Genomic DNA, 13,157 nt, shown 5'->3' with positions numbered 1-13,157 from the left:
ATGGCAGCATCTTGATTCTGCATGTTGGATTGCACTTCTTCCCGGAAGGCTTTACTATCTTGAATGTCCTTGCATAGACTTTCAAGTAGAGCCTCAATCTTTGAAAGCCTGTCATCTGTTAATGATGGTGGGTTGAGATTAGGTGGTTGAGAAGGTTGAGAAATCTCTGATCAACGATAAAACAAGATCCTTTTTTAATCATATTTAAGGGATTCCTTGGTTCGGACCGAAGAAGCAATGTCACTCGATCATTATCAAACTGACTGCAGCGGGGGAAATCCTTTATTTTCAATAAATAGCGGAAAAATTATGCTCTTATTTTGCTTTTATTTTTTTGATACTCATATAAAGCAGAAGATATTTTAGCCATTTGCATCAAGCTCAGACTTCCTTCACATAATAGGTGTAGGTCTCAGCAAATTCTTTTTTTTCCACAAGGAATCGTGATGTCTTTCTATGGAATCGCGGGTCTCTTTATTAGTTCATATTTGTGGTGTACAATTTGGTGGAATGTGCTTAAGATTTAATAAATGAAATAATCGGACTAGAAGCAACAGAATTCTATAAAATCTGGATAGATAATATGGTAGAAAGAAATCAATTAGATGGATGTTGGTAATATCTCTTTGAGGTGTTTTGATGAGTAGCATTGTTGTTGGAGTTGAAGTTGTGGCGTCTCTGATCTTACCCTTGGTCTTGTTGATTTCCCCATCCAAAGTTGGGGTGATTCCTCCATCCAGAGTTGTAAGTTTTGGAGTATGGATCATGGACTTGTCTAGGTGAGTTTCCCACATAGTTGGCTTGCTCCCAGTCACCTTCTTCTCCTATGTTTACTCCTTCTTGAGTTGGTGATGAGGTGATGGCTGCTGCAACTTGGTTCTCTTCCACCTTCTTGGTAAGATTTGCTAGCTGCTTGGTGATTATCTTGTTTTGGGCTAACAGTGCATCCATGTGGTTCATCTCCATTACTCCTCTTGTGTTACTTCTTTCGGAGGCATAGAAGTAGTCATTCTCGGCAACTGTTTCAATGACATCTATGGCTTCTTCAATGGTTTTCTTCTTATTTAAATAGCCTCTTGATGAATGATCCACAGCCTTCTTTGACTCATAGGAAAGACCTTCATGGAAGATGTGAAGTTGAACCCACTCATTAAACATCTCTGGTGGGCATCTCCTTGTCAAATCTTTGAATCTCTCCCATGCTTCATAAAGTGTCTCACCATCTTGTTGTTTAAAAGTCTACACCTCAGTTCTTAGCCTATTGATCCTTTGAGGAGGATAAAATCTTGCTAAAAACTTGTTTACCACTTCTTCCCAATTAGTTAAGCTTTCCTTTGGGAAGGATTCAAGCCATTTGGATGCCTTGTCCCTTAGTGAAAAAGGGAACAAGAGCAGCCTATAGACATCCGGGTGGACTCCATTGGACTTCACTGTGTCATAAATCCTCAAGAAGGTGGTCAAGTGTTGATTAGGATTTTCTTGAGCACCTCCTCCAAATGAACAATTATTCTGCACCAGGGTGATGAGCTGAGGTTTTAGCTCGAAATTGTTGGCATGTATGGTGGGCTTCTGAATGCTGCTTCCACAGTTTCCTGGATTAGGATTGATATAGAATCCTAAGACCCTCCTTTCTTGCCCAGCCCGGTTTGCATGGCCTTCTCTGGCATGATTATGAGCCTCTTCTTCATGATTGTTCTCCAAATTCTCTTCCATGTTGGGCTCGAAGTACTCTTCCTCTTCTTCAGCACCAATAATCCTTTTTCCTCTTACCTCCCTTCTTAATCTCCAAAGGGTTCTTTCAGGTTCTGAATCAAAGGATGTTGAGACATCTTCTCTTCTCCCTGTCATACAACAAACAGATTGCACAGCAGGAGGTATAGTGAAGATTATTCTTGTTAGAGTAATAGTTAGTGTGAGTGATGTAATTTATCAAACAGTTAGTGGGTTACTGAGCTGAATTATGATCAACTAAGAAAAAGAGAACAGAAAATAGAGAGGGTATAGGGGGTGAGGAAGAAATTAAAAACGAACTAAGGTAAATTGATTGAATAATACAAAACGAATAACGAAATAAAAAAAAAATGCTCAATCTAGTGATCTTCTAACTTAATCATTGTTGATTCAAAATCAACCCCCGGCAACGGCACCATAAACTTGATGCATGAAAACTTGTCTCGCAACAAATTTCCCTTCGGCAAGTATACCGAATTGTTGTCAAGTAAAACTCACAATAGAGTGAGGTCGAATCCCACAGGGATTGATTGGTCAAGCAACTTTAGTTAGAAGAATATGCTAGTTGAGCTAAGCAGAATTGAGACTGAGATGCAGAAATTTAAATGACTAGAAAGTAAATAACAAAAATTAAAGTGCAGAATCTTAAATGGGGAGTTGGGATAATGAGCAGGAAATTAAATGGCAGAAAGTAAATAAAAAGGGTAAGATCAGAAATGGGGAGATCATTGGGTTTAGGAGATGTTGCATTCTCCGGATCAAGTTCATTCTCATCTCTTCCTCAATCAATGCATTCATTAATCTCCTTGGCAATCTTAAGTGCTTGGATCCCAATTCCTTAGCAATCCAATCTCTCTAAACTTGAACAATTACCCAATTCCTTGATTTAATTGCTCATGGGAAGAGATGAAAGTGTGGTCACTGATTATACCACATGTATTTCCAAATCAAAGTGTTGGGAGGATTAAATGTCACAATATCAATCCAAACCCCAATTTGGTCCAACATGAGAAAGCATTTCTAGCATGATTTCCTCATCCCTTTTCCAAGGTTCAAAGGAGATCCAATTATGGAGAGTTTCTTTTCCAAAACAACTAACCAATTGAATTAAGATCAAAAGCTTTCTAGTAAGATCAAGAGAAAAGAAAGAAGAAGAAGAATGAAAACTATAATTGATCCATCAAATTACAACAGAGCTCCCTAACCCAATGAAAGGGGTTTAGTTATTCATAGCTCTAGGAATCAAAAATGGCAGAAAAGAAGAATCCATGCTAGAAGTATAGAAAAGTAAATATGCAGAGAGTAGTTCCCAAAAGTGCTAAGCTTCTCTCTAGTTCAAAACTACTCCTATTTATGCTACTCCTCATGATCTTCTAGTGAGTTCTTCAAGTCTTGGATGTGAGCTCTGGACCTTGAGTTGAAGCAATTCTCATCTTTAGTGGGCCCAGCTTGCAGAGAAATATGAATTAGGCTTGGGCATTTAGTGAGATTAACGTTGGGTAATATTTTGAGTGCGAGAACGTTAGTGGCATTCACTTTTTCCACTAACGTTCCACCCTTATATACCCACGTTAGTTCCAACGTTAGTAATATTAACGTGAATACTAACGTTTCTTACTCAATCCTTGGCCAACGTTAATGGGACTCACTTTTCCCATTAACGTTGGCTTGTGCCCCTTTTCGCAAACGTTAATGGGAATCACTTTTCCCATTAACGTTGCTTGCCTCTTACCCCTACGTTAGATCTCACGTTAGCTTGACTAACGTAGCTGTTAACGTGGGTCTCTATCACCTTCGAGAGCGTTAGTGACACTCACCTTTGTCACTAACGCTCCAATTGCCTTAAGTCCCTATGTTAGAACCCACGTTAACTAAGTTAACGTGGCTCTTAACGTAGTAATGAAGACATCTCCCAACGTTAGTGACAAAAGTGAGTGTCACTAACGTTGGCATTGTTGATCCTCTTCCACATTAGAGTTCACGTTAACTAAGTTAACGTGACTCTTAACGTGGGGCATTGCCTAGTTTCCCAACGTTAGTGGTGTTCACTTTTACCACTAACGTTGAGGAGAAACGTTATTGGAGTTCATGTTTCTCGTTAACATGGAGTCCTCTTTTTCTTCTACGTTAAGAGCCACGTTAACTTAGTTAACGTGGCTCTTAACGTAAGCTATGAATGGCTTCGCAGGCGTTATTGGTGATCACTTTTCTCATTAACATTGCAAGCTCTTTGCCATCCCACGTTAGTAGTCACGTTAACTAAGTTAACGTGAATGCTAACGTGGTTCTTCCATGCTTCATTTGTCCTGAATTCAAGCAATTAAAGTGCATCAAAGCTCTAGCCAAAGTCATGAGATTATGCATCATCAAGTTATCATGCAATTCTGGCAAAAAATCTCATGAAATCATGCAAAATTCACAATAGTTGCTTAAATGAAGGTGTAAGTGTATTTTCACCCAAAACTTGCCTTATTCACAAGGAAAATGCATGAAACTACCCTAAAACAGTAAAGAAAAGGTCAGTGAAACTGGCCTAGATGCCCTGGCATCACCCACTAACGCTCCAAGCATAACAAGCAACGTTGATGGCCCAAAGTTGGCTCACCAACGTTACTAGCAAAGAAAATGGCGCCAACGTCAGTGTGCTAACGTTACCTAAAGTTAGCACACTAACGTCTTCGATAGATTTTCAAGTTTGAACTAGGAAATTTGTAAGGGACGTGTACATGTGGATGATGCGTACGTGTGACTGAAAGAACGTTGGTAGCAACGTTAGTGAACTAACGCTAGTGGCAATGTTCCTAAGGGATTTTGAAGGTAACATTGGCAAATGCTAGTGTACCAACGTTGGTGACCAACGCCAATGGCAATGCTCAAAGTGGCTTATGCATGCAACGTTAGTACCACCGTTAGTGCACTAACGTTGGTGACTAATGCCAAGGCCAATTCCAGTTTCAACGGCACCCATGCAAGCTTGTGAACGTTAGTGAACTAACGCCCATGTCAACGTCACAAAGAGCCACTCCTAACTGCTTCAAACAAAGGCCAAAGCCTACATCCAAAGACTTGAAGATTGATCTAGAAAGTGTATAAATAGGATAGATTTTGAGGTTTAAAAGTAGGCTGTTCTTAGAGCGATGATTAAGTAAACCCCAATCATTAGTGGGAGGAGCTCTACTGTAATTCACATGATTGAATGGAATTCTTCTTCTTCTTAATCTGCTTGTTGTAGCTAAGAGATAACTTTTATTTTCATTTTGATCAATTCACTCCGAAAGGGGGTTTTAGATCCATGAATTTCTATGTGAGCCTCGGAAGCGGAATCATGGAAATTTGATTGAAGCTCTATCTCTCACAAATCTCTTGATCAATACCATTCGGGGGGAATTGAGATCTTGAGAGTTTGTGTGGCTCATGGATGAGAGAATGCACTTAACCTCTTCTCATGACAATTAGATCAAGGAATTGGCAAATTGATTGTGTTTAGAGAAATTGGCTCATATGATTGAGAATGAAGTTGAGACCCATTGATTCATGGTGGATTATGATATCTCCAATCCCTAATGAATATTTCTCTTTGATATTCTTCATTTTAATTGCCTTGAATTTACTTTAATTGCTTTGAATTTACTGCTTTCTTTGATTTTCAACACCCGAGTCCCTTTTACAATTCATGCAATTTACTTTTCATTGTCATTTACATTTGTGCCCTTTACTTTCTTGCAATTTAAGATTCAGCTCATTTACATTTCTTGCCATTAAGGTTTCTGTCCTTTACCTTTCAGCACTTAAATATTCTAGTCCTCTACATTCTGTGCCATTTAAGTTTTCGTCCTTTACCTTCCAGCATTTAAATTTCTAGTACTCTACATTTTATTTTTTTACTTTCTTGCAATTGATATTCTGTCCATTAAAGTTCACCAAAACCTTTCAATACTCGCTTGACTAGACATATTACCTCACTAAAGTTGCTTGATACATTAATTCCCTATGGGATCGACCTGACTCTTGTGAGTCTTACTACTTGATGCGACCTGGTATACTTGCCGGTAGTTATGAGGATCGAATTTTTCCGTCATCATTGAGTTGGAAGAAAAGATCAACATTCTTTCCAAGATAGTCATGGATGCTGAACAAGCTGCTGTCTATGGGGTTTTTGATGCAGAAAGGAACATGATGGATCAAATTAAGCTTCTTTCTCCCGAGTTGGACACCTCCTCTGTTAACGCCTTCAAGAAGGTTAGTGATAACTAACTGGTTGATATTATGTAATAGATTTTCTAAGTGTTTTCGGAAAATTTTCAAAGTTATTTTGCATAGTTTAGACAACTACTTCCACTTTATCTGGTACTACTATTTATAAGACTTAAAGCTTATTTTCTTATACTTAGAACTTTTTTATCTTAATTGGATCTCTATTCTTAAGTATTATAATTGCGCTTCTTTAATTGTCAACCATCTTATTATATAGGCACTTCGCATTTACTACATTAATGTAATCATCATAACATTTAAAACAATAATATAAAGATAATAGGGTAAAATGAAAATAAATCTAGTACTTAATAACAAATACCATTTCAAATGGCCTCATTAAACACCTATTAAATAGGAAAAGAGTGCCTTTATTCTTACATTAATAATGCTTAAGAGCAATACCTCTTCAAATGAGTTGCATTCCTTGTCCTCAACACTTCAGTTCCATTAAGATTTTCTATCTTATAAGCCCCTTTCCCAATTTTTTTTACCCTAAAAGGTCCCTTCCAAGTGGAGTTTAACTTCCCTTGATTAGACAAAGTAACAGCATCTAGCCTACATCAGAACCAAGTCCCTAGCTTGGAAACTTGTAGGTCTAACCTTGCTATTATACATTTTGGCTACCCCCTGCTTCAATGCTTGTTCAGTTAAATTTTCCATTGACCTAACTTCATTAATGAGATCATGAGCTAAATGACTATCTGTGCTTCCAAGCGACATCCTTGGACTAAGTTCTCCAATTTCTAGTGGAATAACAACCTTTTTCACAATAAGTGAGCCTGAATGGTATTTCGCTAGTAAAAGATTACGACATTGTGTGATACCATCATGACATTGACCAGAACGCGCTAGCCCATAAGCCCTTAGCTTCATCTAACCTGTTTCTTAATCCTTTTAAGATTATTTTATTCACAGCTTCTGCTTTACCATTAGCTTATGGATGCTTTACCGATGCAAACACTTGCCAAATTTTCAATCCAGCCAAAAATTCTCAAAATTTAGCAACAGTGAGCTATGTCCCGTTGTCAGTGACTATGATCTCGAAAATCCCAAATCTCGTTAGGATTTCTCTCCACACAAACTTCTGACATTGAAAGAGGTAATACTTGATAATGGTATAAGATTCAATCCATTTTGTAAAATAATATATCACCACAATCAAGAATTTAACTAGTCCAAGCCCTTGAGAAAATGGTCCCAAAAGATCCATACTCCATTTTGAAAATGCTTTTGCCGAAATAACGAAAACGAGTTCATAAGGTGGTTCTTGGTGAAGGTTAGCATGAAGCTGGAATTTTTCATATTTCTTTAGATACTGAATCTTTGATGATAGTAGGCCAGTAGTAACCAGCCCTGATGATCTTTTGAGCTAATGCTTTCCCACCTAAATGATGTCCACAACATCCTTCATGAATTTCCTATAAGACATACATTGTTTGTTGAGGTTTCAAACATTTAAGTCATGGTTGTGACAATCCTCTTTTATACAATTGTGCATTTATAATGGTATAGTTTGTTGCTTTTAATCGCAACTTTTTATCTTCTTTTGAATCATCAGACAAAAGGCCATGTTCCAAATACATGAAAATTGGGTCCATCAAAGTGCTAATAGTACTAGAATGGAAATTCGTTATGTCGTTGATACTAATAGAAAACTTTGATAACACTTCTTATATCATGCTTCGATTTCTATTTCTAGGTTTCGTACTAGCTAACTTGGATAGTACATCCGCTCGTGTGTTTTGTTCCCAAAGTACATGCTTAATGTAGAAAGAATCAAAACTTTGTACCTCATCTTGTACTTTCTTCAAGTATAATTGCAATAAAGGATACCTAGCCTGATATTCTCCATTGACTTGTGAAGTCACAATCTGAAAATTACTAAAGATAGTGATATCATTTACTCCGATTTCACGAGCTAAAGCTAACTTTACAGGTAAAGCTTTAGACTCAACTTAATTGTTTGAAATAAGGAAGTCAAATTTAACAAAGGCTTTAATCACAGTGTCTTTTCCTTTAGTTAAGATAAGACCAGCTCCTCCATTTTTAACATTTGAAACCCCATCTACATAGACTTCCCATCTTACCACATCGGTAATTAGGTGTGTCATTTCCACTAGAAAATCCACTATCGCATGAATCTTAATAGAAGAGCGAGGTTCACAATAAATACAAAATTGGAAAAGTTCAATAGTCCAACTTACCATCCGACTTGCCAAATTTGGCTTTTGCGATACCTTCTCAATCGGTTGGTCAATTTCCACAATAATTAAGTAACTTTGGTAATATTCCTGCAACCGACTTACCGACGTGAATATTGCAAACACCATTTTTTCTAATTTGGAGTATTTAATTTTAGATCCTTGAAGTACTTTACTAATGAAATAAATAGGTCATTGTTTTTTACTTTCGTCTTCTAAACCAAAGCAGAAGCTACTATTTCTTCAGTTACTGACAAATAAAGATACAAAGGCTTCCCTAGAACTGGTTTTGCGAGGACAGGAAGAGCTAATAACACATTTTTAAAATACTGTGAACCTCTAAACCACTTTGATATTGTGAGGACTTGATGATGAATGAAATTTTGTATGTCGATATAGAATTTAATAGTGAATATAGTCATGAGTATAGTCTAATCGACACTCAAATCTCGCACCAAACAATTCTACAATCTACAATCGAGAGTATTAATCTCCCAAGTCGTCCACCCTTGGAATTACTATAGAATGCATGTTATTGATTAGGAAGCTTTTGTTGTGGTTTTTTAAGATTGATGTACTACTTCAAGCTAGCAAAAATGGATAACAAACAATCAATATTAAAGGACTTGGCCAAGGGTTAACATTGGACGTTCTATCACTATAGTTTCCTTCAATGATGAAAACAATTAAGTCTTGCTTCACTTAGTTGACCTCTAATTATAGAGGAGATTCAAGTGAGAGTGACTAGCTTGAGTCACAAGTCCTAGCTTCACCCTAAGGGAGTCTAGCTTTAGTGCACTCCAAATTAATTAACAATTCTTAATTCTCAATCAACAATTGACATCCACTATTCAAGTTTTTCTAATTGTTCAAACCCTAAGCCAAGTGAAAGACTTTTACTCCATAACTAGTGTTGGCATTTTATCAAACATTTGGTGAGCATTCATAAGAGGCATTATGAAATTGAAATGAAGAATTAAATTTAAGAGATCTAAATCACACAATCATCAACAATTGAACATTTACAAGTAATGGATATGAAAGTACCTCAAGTCACTAGTTCCAAATCCAAGTAACAAAGTCAAAGCTAGATCCAAAGTGAGAGGATCAAAGAACACAAATTGAGAATAGGAGAAGAGTAGATCTACTAATTGCATCAAAATAAAAGTGTATTACAATGGATCTCACCAAGAAAATCAAAGGAGAATTGCAATGGAGAATGAAATCCTAGAGAGAGGTTGGAGGTTCTCTCTCTACCCAAAAGGTAACCAACTCTAGGAAAATATCTAAGAAAGTGTCCAAAATGAGTGAATCCCCCAAACCCCTCAATCCTTGACCTTCTTAAGCTTTTTCCCACTAAAACTCTTCCCCAAAACAAGGTTTCTAACTGCCTCCACGCGCTGGTCACGTGCCTCTTAAAAAATCACTTGTGGCAATCGGTGCGTACGCACACAGCACGCATACGCGTCCCTGGGGCATTTGCAATCCGCGCACAGGCGTAATGTGCGCGGGCACATCCATGAGGATCATGTCTTAGCCACTAAATGCGCCAGCTCATAGCTTGGCTCCTGGCTTTGGCTCTGATGGTGCAAATCTGTGCGGACGCGCCATGTGCGTGCGCACGCTGCTGCTTAAGTTTCCAAAGCTCAATTTTCCATGCTCCTTTCCTTTATGCATGGTCCCATTCTCTACTCCAAGTCATCCGTGCCCTATAAACTCTGAAACCACTTAACACACGAGTCACGGTATCGAATGGTACTAGAGGAGGATTAAGAATATATCTAATTTAGTGCAAAAGAAGCATGTTTTCATCCATGAGGCAAAATTGGGAAAGGAACACAAAATCATGTATTTTCATATGAATAAGTGCGTAAGATCATTAATAAAACCCTCGAAATCAATACAAGATAAACCCTAAAAATGGGGTTTATCAACCTCCCCACACTTAGATTATAGCATGTTCTCATCCTTAGAGAAAAGCAAAAGACCAACGGATCACAAAGGCATGAGATTCATGAGGTGCAATCTACTTATATGAATGCAACTAAGATTGGTGCTACTATCCACTTGGTTGAGAACAAATCGATCTTCCTAAGATATATTCAAGCACATAGAGAAAGATGGTAGGCAATGCATGAAACTTGGCGTTCAACTCCAAAAGAAGCCTCAGCTCGTGGATGATCAAACTCAGCCCAAACATACACCAAGTGGACCCTGGAAGTGGATTTATGCATCAAATACTTACTCCTGTAAACCCTAGTAGCTAGTCTAGTATAAATAGGATAGTTTACTATTGTATTAGACATCTCTGGACGCCTAGTCCTTAGACCTTCATGGGGGCTGGCCATTCGGCCATTCCTGGACCTTTCACTTATGTATTTTCAATGGTGGAGTATCTACACACCATAGATTAAGGGTGTGGAGCTTTGCTGTACCTCGAGTTTTAATGCAATTACTATTATTTTCTATTCAATTCGATTTATTCCTGTTCTAAGATATTCGTTGCACTTCAACTTGATGAATGTGATGATCCGTGACACTCATCATCATTCTCACCTATGAACACGCGTGATTGACAACCACTTCCGTTCTACCTTAGACCGGGCGCATATCTCTTGGATTCCTTAATCAGAATCTTCGTGGTATAAGCTAGAATTGATGGCGGCATTCATGGGAATCCGGAAAGTCTAACCTTGTCTGTGGTATTCCGAGTATGATTCCGGGATTGAATGACTGTGATGAGCTTCAAACTCCTGAAGGCTGGGCGTTAGTGACAGACGCAAAAGAATCACGGGATTCTACTCCAGCCTGATTGAGAACCGACAGATGATTAGCCGTACTGTGACAGAGCATTTGGACCATTTTCACTGAGAGGATGGGATGTAGCCATTGACAACGGTGATGCCCTACATACAGCTTACCATGGAAAGGAGTGAGAAAGATTGGATGAGAGCAGTAGGAAAGCAGTGATTCAACAGGGACAAGCATCTCCATACACTTATCTGAAATTCCCACCATTAATTTACATAAGTAGTTCTATCCTTTATTATTTAAGCAAGTATCTCTTTATATTTCCCATAACCAATTATTATCCGCCTGACTGAGATCTATAAGATGACCATAGATTGCTTCATACCAACAATCACCGTGGGATCGACCCTTACTCACGTAAGGTATTACTTGGACAACCCAGTGCACTTGCTGGTTAGTTGTGTGGAGTTATGACTAAGTGTAATTCACGTGTGAGAGCTACCAAATTATTGGAGCCATTGTTGATGATCACAATTCCAACCCAGTGCACTTCTAGTATAGGGGCGTTCATCTTCTTGCATCATGGGCAAGTGGAATGCCAACCTCACATTTTCCGGACTAAAATCTAAGTATTTCCCCCGAACCATTGTGAGATAATTCTTTGGACTCGGGTTCATACTTTGATCATGGTTCCTAGTGATCCATGCATTGGCATAGAACTCTCATTAAGATTCCGACTTGTTGCATGGGGTTGGTTAGGACTTCCCAACCTCTTCTTCGGATCTCATGTCGAATTTTCGGATACTCATTTTTCTTGAGCTTGAAAGGGACCTCAGGGATCACCTTCTTCTTTGCCACAACATCATAGAAGTGGTCTTGATGGCTTTTGGAGATGAATCTTTCTATCTCCCATGACTCAGAGGTGGAAGCTCTTGTCTTTCCTTTTCCTTTTCTAGAGGATTCTCCGGCCTTAGGTGCCATTGATGGTAGTGGAAAACAAAAAAGATTATGCTTTGACCACACCAAACTTAAAATATTGCTCGTCCTCGAGCAAGAGTAGAAAGAAGAGAAGAATAAGAAGAAGAGAATATGGAGGAGAAGGGAAAGTGTAGGTTCGGCCAAGGTATGGAAGAGGGGGTTGTGTTGTGTGAAAATGAAGTAGAAAGGAAAGGTATATATAGGGAGGGGGGAGGGTGTAGGTTCGGCCATTTAGGGTGGGAATGGGTGGGAAAGTGTTTTTGAATTTTGAAGGTAGGTGGGGTTTATGGGGAAGAGTGGATGGATGTGAGTGGTGAATAGGTGATTGGGAAGAGAGGTTGAGGTGATTGGTGAAGGGTATTTGGGAAGTGTTACATGGGGAAGAGAAAAATAGGATGAGGAGGTAAGGTGGGAATATAGTAGGTGGGGATCCTGTGGGGTCCACAGATCCTGAGGTGATCCTGTGGGGTCCATAGATCCTGAGGTGTCAAGGAATTCCATTCCTGCACCAAATAGGCATGTAAAATGCCTTTGCACACCATTCTAGCATTTAAATGCCGAGTGGTGCACATTCTGGGCGTTCAACGCCCACATGTAACATGTTTCTGGCGTTGAACGCCAGTTTCATGCTTGTTGCTGGCGTTCAGCGCCAGCTTTTCCTCTAGGCACATTCCTGGCGTTCAGCACCAGAATGTTGCTTGTTTCTGGCGTTCAGCGCCAGATTCATGCTCTGTTCTGGCATTGAACGCCAGCCAGATGCATCTTACTGGCGTTGAATGCCAGCCTGTGCTTCCTCCAGGGTGTGATTTTTTTCTTCTGCTGTTTTTGATTCTGTTTTTAATTTTTATATTTTTTTCGTGACTCCACATGATCATGTACCTAATAAAACACAGAATAACAATAAAATAAAATAAAATAAAAATTAGATAAATAAAATTGGGTTGCCTCCCAACAAGCGCTTCTTTAATGTCAATAGCTTGACAGTGGCTCTCATGGAGCCAAAAAGGTGATCAGGTCAATGTTGTATAGTCCCAACACCAAACTTAGAGTTTGGATATGGGGTCTTAACATCAAACTTAGAGTTTGATTGTGGCCTCCCAACACCAAACTTAGAGTTTGACTGTGGGGGCTCTTCTTAACTCTGAACTGAGAGAAGCTCTTCATGCTTACTCTCTTTTGTCATAGAGGGATGGCCATGTGCCTTAAACACAAGGTAGTCCCCATTCAATTGAAGGATTA

The 13,157-nt window shown here is 38.8% G+C and overlaps 1 non-coding gene across 1 annotated transcript; it reads left to right on the top strand.

Moving 5' to 3' along the window:
* Positions 1-1,152: 1,152 nt before the first annotated feature.
* Positions 1,153-1,260, top strand: LOC127742082 (small nucleolar RNA R71). The gene has a single exon (XR_008003270.1). It is a non-coding gene; the product is annotated as a small nucleolar RNA R71 (small nucleolar RNA).
* Positions 1,261-13,157: the final 11,897 nt, after the last annotated feature.

The sequence above is a fragment of the Arachis duranensis genome, chromosome 9 (genome assembly GCF_000817695.3).
Source record: "Arachis duranensis cultivar V14167 chromosome 9, aradu.V14167.gnm2.J7QH, whole genome shotgun sequence".
NCBI classification, from domain to species: Eukaryota; Viridiplantae; Streptophyta; class Magnoliopsida; order Fabales; family Fabaceae; genus Arachis; species Arachis duranensis.
The sequence above is the reverse complement of the archived record's forward strand: the minus strand, read 5'-3'. Positions and strand labels throughout refer to the sequence as shown.